Source organism: Talpa occidentalis, unplaced genomic scaffold (assembly GCF_014898055.3).
Source record: "Talpa occidentalis isolate TD23 unplaced genomic scaffold, MPIMG_talOcc4v2.1 talOcc4.17, whole genome shotgun sequence".
NCBI lineage: Eukaryota > Metazoa > Chordata > Mammalia > Eulipotyphla > Talpidae > Talpa > Talpa occidentalis.
Window position 1 is genome coordinate 11360421 of NW_023601754.1, and position 10308 is coordinate 11370728.

Genomic DNA, 10308 nt, shown 5'->3' on the forward strand with positions numbered 1-10308 from the left:
AGGTTGATCATGAACTTATAGAAGTAGGAGTTCATGGTGGGAGTGGAGGGAGAACATTCTAAGCCTTTGGTACCTGTGGAGAGAGGACAGGGTTGTGATGTCGCTGCGTGTCCTCAGAGACGGAGCCCTGAGAACAGAAACCTGGGAACATGAAAAGGTGTGTGTGGGGGGCAGGTCGAGGGCGACTCTCCCACCGGGGGCCGTGGTGGACGGCAGGAGAGCAGGGACGGTGCACGCGGGAACAAGCACACACCCCCTGCTCCCTGCGCACCCCATCACCTGCCCCCCGCGGGCCCAGGGCAAGGGGACGCTGCCGGCGCTGGAGTTAAAGCACCCCGCGGCCGCCCCCAGGAAATGAACTACACTTGGTCTTTATCTCCGTCGGTTAAGGACTCACGACGAGCCCAAAGAGGAAAAGGGGAAAGACGCAAGACCCCAACCCACCGAGGCAAACGGCAGCTCCTCTCCCGCGTGAATGGGGAGCAGGGTAAGTGGGAACGCCCACGGAGGAGACAGCACTCGCTGACAAACGTCACCGTGCGTCGCCTTCACCCTGTGTTTTGAAACCAGATATTCTTCAGGCAAAGATGCTCCTTTAGAGTCACATCCGGAGACTTTCACAGCTCTGAGTGGGCTTTAGAACCAGAAGCACTTTTGGGGTCTCCCTCTGGCATGTGTCCCAGCTGAAAAAATACCAAGGGTCTACACAGCCCGCTTGCCCCTGCCGCCTCTGTAAAGCATCCAGCACGGAGGGAAGCGGGTGGGGACCTGGTCATCCTGGTGACGTGTGCTCACCCTCGGGGGTCACCCCACATGTCCCCCAAACACACACACGGCCTCAACAGCACGGCTGGAAAGAGGTGTTAGGGACGTTAGTGATCCTTGTCTATCAGTCTGAGTCATTAACAGGACTTTTTTTGAACAACAGCTTAATTGAGATACAATTCACATGTCATGACGTGCACTCCTGAAGTACACCATTCAGGGGTTTCCAGTATATTCACAAAGTTACTCATCAGTCACCACTAACTCCAGGTCATTGTCATCACCCCCTAAAGACCCCACACCCACTTGCTGTCACCCCCCCATCCCTGGCAACCATGAAACCAGTCTCTAGGATCTGCTCACTCTGGACACTTCATGGAAATGGAATCGCACGCTGTGTGGCTTCTTTCATGTGGTGTAGCGTTTTCAAGGTTTGTGCTCGAGGCAGTGCGCATCTGTCCTTTATTCACTTCTCTGGCTGAATCATATTCCATTGCCTGCAGGTACCATATTCGATCCATTCATCAGCTCGTGGTCATTTGGTTGCTTCCACTTTTTGGCTGCTAAGAAAAAGCTGCAGGCCTCCCTGGTGGTGCAGGAGGTTGAGCGCCGCACTGAGAAGCTGTCCACAGCCTCTGCAGTGTGGGTTTGATCCTGGCCGGCCGGCGAGAATCCCACATGGCATAGCAGACCTCTCCTGTCTCGCCCGCTGCTCCCCTCAGCAGTGTATTTCATCAGTCTGCCTGTTCTGTTCCCCACTCTGTCTCCGGTGAAGCCTCTCATCCTCCCACGCATCTGGCCTGTACCCCGGTTTTTGTATAAAAATAAATAAATCTTTTTTTAAAAAAAAGGACATGTTTGTGACTAGTGTCCTTTGTCGTAAGAATAAGCTGCTGGGAACATTCACAGCCATTTTTGTATGAACACATGGTCGTTTTACTAGGTTATGTACCAGGAATGCAGGTTCTGGATCACAATGCAGCTGGATGGCTCACTTTGGAGGAACTGCCAGGCCATTTTCCACTGAGCTGCACTTTCCTACCAGCCATCTAGGGGATTCCAGTTTCCCCACAGCCCCAACACTGTGATGATCTGACTTCCTGTGACAGCCCCCCTCGTGGGTGTGGAGCGGGTGTGAGCGCCCGTCCCTGAGGAGGGGGGACACTAAGCATCTCCCCACGTGCTTAGGGGCTATTTGTCTACCTGCTTTGGAGAACTGTCCACTCAAGCCTTTGGGCCATTTTGAAATTGGGTTCTTTGTCTTTTTATTGTTGAGTTGCAAGAGTTTTGGGTATGAGTCTTATCAGGTATCTGATTTGCAAAATATTTCCTCTGTTCTGTGCAATGTCTTTTCACTTTCTTGGTGATGTCCTTTGAAGCACAAAATTTTCAATTTTGATGACTTCAATTTCTCTATTCTTTCTTGGGTTGCTTGTGCTTTGGTGTTGTCGATGAAACATTACCTCATCCAAGGTCACAGAGAGTCACTACTACGCTTTCTTCTGAGAGTTTCAGTTTGAGCTCTTACATTTAGGCCTTTCCTCCTGGTTAATGCTATCTATTCGTTGTGAGGAAGGAATAGAAATTCTTTCCATTTATGGGGGCGTTACTTACTTTTTATACTTAAATAACCTTCCATCTTAATCTAAAAGTAACTGAGGGCCTCCCTTGTGGCACAAGGCGTTAAGACACAACCTATGAAGCTATGTCCAGCCACTGCAGCACGAGTTTGATCCCGCCAGGGAGCTACCCACATGGCACAGCAGACCTCTCCTGTCTCACCCGCTACTACCCTCAGCAGTGTACTTGGGTCAATCTGCCTGTTCTGTTCCCCACTCTGTCTCTGGTGAATCCTCTCACACTGCCCCCCCACCTCTGGCCTGTACCCCAGTTCTTGTATGCATAAATTAATCTTTTAAAAAAAAGTAACTGATAGCTATGTCTAAGTTTAAGGTGCACAATGCACTGAGTACACACACACACACACACACACACACTGTGAAATGATTACAACTGCAGCTAACACCTCCCCCCACCACCCCACAGAGCTACCATTTCCGTTGCATCTGAGGACATGGAGGATCTACCCTCTCAGCCGCTGGCACGTACATAACACAGTCACAGTCACTACAGCCACCTCGCTGAACATCAGCCCGGCCTCACTCATCTTCTAACTGGACGTTTGTGTCCCCTCTCCGTAGTGCGGCTCCTTAACCCCCGTGGCTGCTGTGCGCACTCGGCGCTGCACCCATGTGGCCCCTTCACAGGGAGCAGCTCAACTCACCCTCAGATGGGCCCTTGAAACAGAAGCTGCATGTCACCGAGGGTCAAGCATCACCGCGGGGGAGGGGGACCTGACCTCGCTCAGATGCCCAGGGCACAGCTGCCTCACCAGGGAGACCCTGCTTCAGAGCCACCCAGGAGGCAGGTGCCCAACCTAATTAAAACCTACAGGTGCGCTAGGTCTCTCGGGGACTGACCTTTCCTTGGGTGCAGGAACATCCATTCACATAATAAAGTCCCCATCCCAGGTGGCCCCCGGCCACCATTTTGTGAACACGCAGCCCACGAAGAGGCACTATCTGGTCAGAAAATGACACTTTCCCCATGGAGCCCAGAATCCGGACTCCCCACCCTGCCCCCACCTCAGCAATCGGCCGGGCTTTGCGCACAATCTCCACGAGGGTCAGCTGGCGGGCACACACCAAGCCCCCACCCTGAGGCAGTTGGTCTTCAGAGCCCACATTCTTGGCCTTCTGCCATGCTGCACATCTCTGGGGCACTGGTTTTGGGCACTCCTAGGCAGGAGGCAGAAGAGGGCATCAGGGCTGAAGCCCAGGTCAGCCAAGACTGAAGATCCCATGTCAATGATGCTGTCAAACTGGGTGGGAGGGGAGTTAGGGGGACGGTGTTGGGGTGGTGGTGAGAAAGCACCTGGCCACCACACTCTGGGACCTCAGGGAGGACACTGAGGAAGGGAGAGTGGCCAACAGAGGGGTCTGGGGCCCTCATTTGCAAGTCGACTCCCCTCTGGCCCAGGAGCAGTGTGGGCATGATGGCTTCCTCTCTAGACCAAGCAGTAGGACATCCAGTGAAACATATAAGACAGGTAGGGGTGGGGTCTCTGGGAATCAGGCTTGGCCTTGCAAGGGGAGATCAGTTCCCAGAAGTATCACAAAAGCAGAACGCACTACCGGAGCACTACCAGCAAGCCTTACAGAGGAGCCCCATGGGCTGCTGGCTTCGTCAGATGCCCTTGCCCGGGGCGAAGCAGTCAAGCTTCCTCCCAAGACTTTGCCAAACCCAGACTTCCCTGACTCTTCACATGGTCCTGATGGGGAAGTGGCTGGGAACCAGAAAAGGTCTTTTTCTGTTATTTTTCCCAGCTGTGAATCACCCTACGAGGATTCCTACAGGGAACCAGACCTTCGAACTACTGTCCTCGCCCCAGGAGCTCCTAGACAGCTCCCAGGGACAGGGCAAGGGGTGAGTCCTGAGTGAGAAGCCGGGTTCAAGGGCTGGCCCCACTGAACTTCTGACTGTTTGCAATGCGTTGTTCTGGGTCCCTGCCCAGAACAGCCTGGCCTGGGAGGTCCTAAGTGACTCTGGAATGGCAAACAGCTCTGCTCCCTGGCCCAGAGGGGCTGTTTGCAGAATCAAGTGTCACATTCTTACAGATCAAGTTACCCTGGCCCAGCTGGGACTGATCTCTGAGGAGGTGGCTGCAGATACAGCTGCTGAGGCAGCCTGCTGCCTGCTGACTCCTCCCTGTCCCCGCACCAAGGATATGAATTTGGCTCACCCACACACAGGAGGTGCATGTCTACCGGAGTCCAGCTACATGCAGCCTTCCCCCTGGGCGCTCATTCTAATGCCCTCCCTCTACCAATGGTCCTGTCCCCTTCTTGACTCTTCATGGGTACCCTTGCCCCACCCCACTTCCAAGTCTAGGGCCATTTATCCTCCAAAGTCTTCCAAAGGACAAAGACACCAAATCAGAGAATGACCTCCCCATAGAAATCCTCCCCACTGGTGTCACAGTCTCCATTCCTGAGGGGCTGGGTGACGTGAATACTAGGTAGAGGTGTTCTGGCCTCAAGGGTATAGCGTAACTATAAGAGCCTAGCCTGGCTGTCCATCAGACATGGGCTCAAGGTACATCTTCACACTACCACGTACTGGCGTGCAACTTTGGGCAAGTCTCTTAGGCCCTCTCAGCCTCAGTTCCCTCACTTATATAGTGGGGCAATGAGAATCCTTATTACATGTGACAAACCATGTAATGCACTGGGCCTAAGAGTGGAGGCTGGATGCAGGTACACCCCAGCATCTCCCTTGCCTCAGTCCTGCATCCCACTGTCACTGTGAACACAGCCATTTGTCTTTGGGGGTGCAGTTCCACAGCCAAGCCCCAGGCTAGGGGTTGTGGGCGTGTCTCCGAGGTGGTGGCTGTAGCGACAGCTTCTCTGAGCCGTCAGGGTGAGCGTAGGACGACCAGGACTTAACTAAACCACCAAAGCCAAACCGGTCACCGCACAGAGGCCCTTGGACAGGAGCTTCAGGAAGTGGAGGGGTCCAATCCCGGGCCTCAGACAGCGCCCCCGTCCCTGCCGTGGCACGGGCTCCGGCCTGGACCCCTGAGAGCCGCTGGCACTGCTGGGACCGGCCTGCGCTCCTCCTGGGCGGGGTGGGAAGCAGGGGGCCCTGGCCCGCCCCGCCCTTCCCTGCCCCGGGAGAACAGGTCCCGCGTGGCAGCCTCCGGGCAGAAGGGCCTCGGCTCCCCCCCTGAACCCCCTGCCGCCGGCCCCAGAGCCTGTTGGGCCGTGTCTATATTTGGTAACCCTTGGAGGCTTCGCCTCATCCACAGGCATTTGGCATCCGAGATGGAAAATTTCACTTGTCAGGTCGCCATGGAAACCAGCAGAGCCACTGAGAAGATTTACGCTGAATGGAGCGCCCGGCTCGCATCAGATGCCCGTGTCTAGAATCCCCTCCCGGGCAGCCAGAGCCACTCGGGGTACTGGCGCCTCGCTCCCAAGCAGGGCGCAGGCGGCCTTGGGGTGGGCCTGCCGGCACCTTGCCCCCGACCTGAGCCCGGTACCCTCTGCAGCCGCTTGGCCACCGGAGAGGTTGTCTGGCCCAGACCGGGTGGAGGGACTTGCCCCCAGCAAGTGTGGTCGCCGAGCCCAGACCCAGCTCCGGCCCACTCAGCCCCTTTCCCGAGTGGGGTGGCAGGGCCAGGCATGGCGCTGTATGTTGGCGGTGCCCCCCAGGAGATAGCTTTCAGCATCCTGAGTGTCCCCAGGGGGCAGGGAGCCGCCATGGAGTGGGGTCTGTGTTTGGATTCCCTCCGAAAGGGCTTGCTGGGCTCCGCACTGGGCTGTCGAGGGACCAGAGCAATGGGGTCACCCCGGTGGCACATATGAGGGAAGGTATGTGGTGGAGAGGTAGACTAGACAGCAAGGGCTGCTTCCCTGTGACACACCCTGTCCCCGGCCTCCCCCCGCCCCCGGCTCTGGTTTCATCAGTAATGAGCATTTGGACTAACTGGGTACTCAGGACCCTGCCTAGCCGCTCAGGGCCTGGGGTACCAGCCATTCTTGACAAGGAGCTGTGGGCCAGGAGGAGGCCTGGGAACAGCCGGGGGAAGGTCGGGTTGCAGGGCTGGGCATGGAGGATAGCCCACACTGCACCCAGGGGGTTGAGGACAGTGATGCTGGGAGGGGTGGGCAGCTGGAAGGCAGCGTCAGGTTGCCTGACAGGCCTGTGGCAGGAACAGCTGAAGGAGCCGCTTGCCTCTTGACTACACTCATGCTGTGCGCTCCAGGCGCCAGCAGGGCTAGGGACCCTGGCCCCCCTCAGGCATCCCAGCCACTCTATCTCCTCAGTGAGGCAGGCAGGAACCTCTGAAGGAAGAGCTGGTGATGCTCACCGCCCAGCCTGGGGGCAGGTGCTTGGGCGGGGTGGCAGGAGAGAAGGCCAGCTTTGGCCTCTGGAATCCCAGCTTTGTGCTGTTGGCTTAGGGTCTTCAGTGACTCTGCCTGAGTGTTGTCAACCCCGAGAGGATATGCAGGGCCTGAGCCGTGGTTGCACCCACTATCTGCGCAGGGAAGGAGCCTCTCCCCAAACCTCAGGCCAGGGAGGGTGTGCTGCCGGGGCCTGGGGGTCCTGCTGCCACCGGGCCCTTCTTACCATGACAAGTCCCCAGGGTTCAAGGTGTAGCCTGCTCCTCTACCCTTACCCTCACCTGGCCACACCTGTGCATGTCACCCAAGGTTTGCCATCCTTCACTGACTTCTTCCTGGAGACCCCTCCTCTCAGTCTCTCTTCTGGACCTAATGCCTTAGATTTCCAGGGTGTTGGGGGGAGCAGCAGAGAGATCTGTGGACACCTAATATCAACCTGGCATACTTCCAGGCCATTGCTGTAGCCCCGGTTTCTGGGCCTGTGCATCTCTCACCCCAAAATCCCCCATCAAGCCCAGCCTACATGGGGTGAGGCCACAACCTATCAAGCTCTGACTGTTGGTGGCCTGTGCCTTACCAGAGGTCAAGCTCATTATTAAGGGTTCCCTTTGGGTGAACACCATTTATGTATCCCCCAGAATGAACTGGGCAGTCCAGAGCTGTGTGGCTCTGGCTGGCCTCACCTCAGAGGGGCAGAGTGTAGCCACTGTGGCACACAGGGGAGCACCGGGCTACACTCTTCCACTTCAAGTCTGAAGGAATCCTCACAGTGATCTCTGGGGTGGCCCCTGTGGCTTATGAGGAAACTGAGTCATGTTCAAAGTCAAACAGCTCAGATGGAATCTTGTTGTGGTTGGATCCAGGTCTGTAAAACTCCTGTGCCCAGCTGTGGCCTGAACCCATATTGGGATCGCTTCATCACCTCAAAAGGCCAAGGACTTGCTGCATGCTGAACAGCCCACAGCCCAGGCCTCAGGGGCTAGTAGCAGATACTTCCCCACCCACATGGACGTGCTTCCTCAAGCCAGGGAGGCCCAAATGAGAGATAGCAGAATCTTCCATGACTCTCTCTTCAGGAGGGATGGTTAGGGATGGGACAGGGACTCCCAGGGGTCTAGTCCCCAGGGGCATGCTAGAGAGGGGCAGAGGGCTACTCCACTGAACAACAGGTGGGAGCGTCAGGCACACGCAGCTGGGCAGTGCACAACCTGTGCTGCTATACAGAGCGACTAGGGAGAGTGCAAGCAACAGTTGTTGGAACCGTCAGCATGCCCAGCAGTAAACCGAGCTCTCATCCCAGGGACAGGGAGTGACTGTAAGGCTCTGGGCCTCAACACTCAAAAACAATGTCTTGCCAAGTCGAGGACCTAGTGGAGACTCTTCAGCCATCCCTGCTGTCCTGGGCTCTAGCTCTACCACAGAGAAAGGGCCAGGGTGCTGTCTCCCCCTTCTCCCTCGACCCTGTTTCAGGCCCCAGCTGGCTTCCTGGCTGGCTGCTAGCCCTGGCTTTCACCCCAAAGGCAGCCGCTGGTAAACAGGAAATGCTTCCCAATGCAATGCCTGCTCTGGGCACCGTGGCAGCCCACAGACTGAAGCCTTATCCAAGCAGCCGTGGTGACCAGTCCCACCAACTGCGTGGGAGGGGATACTCCTGGGGCTCCCCAGCCCTTTGGGGCTCACTGTTGGGGAAGGACTGCTGGGCTCAAGGCAGAGGCTCCCCAAGGTTGTGCTGTGCCAGCCCTGACCCCCTGCACTCCCATGCCCCATGCCAACTCCCTGCAACCCTTCTGTGCCGGTCCACTGACCTGCATCCTCTCCGCAGAGATGGTCTGGAGGCCGCCCCCAGGTCGCAGAAGACAGACACCCCCAGCATTGACTATGCAGAACTGCTGTAGCACTTCAAGAAGGGGTCCAGAAGAAGCACCTGGAAGTGAGGCACCAGCGGAGTGGGCATGGTGGACAGGTGGACAGCCACCTGGACAGCAGGTTCGTCCTCTGACGGGCGTGGCATGGGGCAGGGCCAGGAGTGGCCCGCAGAGCACCCAGGGTCTTCAGGAGCCTGAGGACCTGCCTGGGGCAGGGGGTGGAGGCTGCTGTCTACTTGAGCTCCTCTCACAGCCCAGCCCTGGGCCCCCAGCCCTGTCAGCTGCACCCTCATTTTGATAGAGCTGTCTCCCCGCCAGGGTGGGGCCACAACCTCAGGTGCCACCCGCCTGCTGGAACTGATCTTTTCCTAGTACCCTCTGTGACAGAAGTTGACGGCGCCAGAGCTCCGGCCTCAGGCAGAGGTGTGTATACACAGGTGGACGTTCCTGTGTGCACACGGGCCCAGCGCAGAGGTCCCTGGGAATGATGCACCCCACCCCAATAAAGAGCCGACAAACCCTCCACCCACCCCCGCCTACTCTTTTCCACGGGCACCCGCCCCCCACCTTGCTGCCTGTCCTGGAGACCCGGTCTCTGTGCTGGCTGTCCCGGGGGAGGCAGGTCCCAAACTCACCTAGGGTGTGGGCCTGGAGCCCAGCCCTTACCTCTAGGTTCCTCCCCTTCTTCCTAGAGAGCACCTAGCGCTGGCCTCACCCTGGACAAACCTTTCAGGCACCCAATCTGACTATTTCCTGGGATCACAGCCCAAGACTCCACTGGACAGATGACCTGAGCCTTAGGAGTCTCCGGAAGCAGGGTCGTCACACCTGCAGACACTTTGCAGATTGCTTCACAGATCGTGGTGGATGGGGCAGCCTGACGGCTTTTAGCTTGATTTAGCTAAAAGAGCCTCAGCTCACACCTGACCCCGGCTTTGGAAGCCTCCCATTGGTCTAATGAACTTCCAAGTGCCTCCCCAAGGCTAGGGAGTTTGTGCTTTTCCCCACGGGAAGGTAGGTTTCCCCGCCTGCTTTCACCACGTACCCTGGGACAGACCTCAGCTCCGGGAGCCCCTCCCGCGAGGAAGTTGCCCCAGGACCCAACACCACCACCCCGAAAAGCACGACCTGGGCACCAGGTCCGAGTGGCATCGCCACCACTTGGAAAGGGGCAAAGAGCTTATGGAAGAGATGCCTGGGACGAAAGCCCCGAGGCGGGTGGTCCCGGGACCCCTTGCTTCCCAGACACCCCCTGTGTCTGTCGTGCATCCTCCGCGTGGGGGGCTCGCCGAGGCCCCAGACCCCCAGCGCGCCACCTGAAAGCGCGGGAAGCACCCCCACCCCGCCTCCCCCTCGGGGGCACGAGCCAAGGCTGGAAGCTGGTGCTGCGCCCCTTCCCGGGGGCGGGCCCCCCTCGGCCGGCCCCCTCCGGCGGGGGAGCCAGGCGGGCCCCGCCCCAGCGCCGCCCCAGACTCGCGGTGGCGCCCGCGCCCGCCGGGCCGCGCTCGCCGGACCAGTCTGGCCGCCCCGGGCTCGGATTTCAAAGCCCCGCTCGCCGGCGTGCCGGGGCCGGCGCTCCCCGCCGTTCCCACAGCCCCCCCCGCGCCGCCCGCCCCCCGCGCCCACGTGACGCCGGGCGCGCGGCTCGGGTTTCCGCCGCGCTCAGTCCCGCGCCCGGCTGCGCCGCCAGCTGCCCGCCGCGCCCCCCGCGC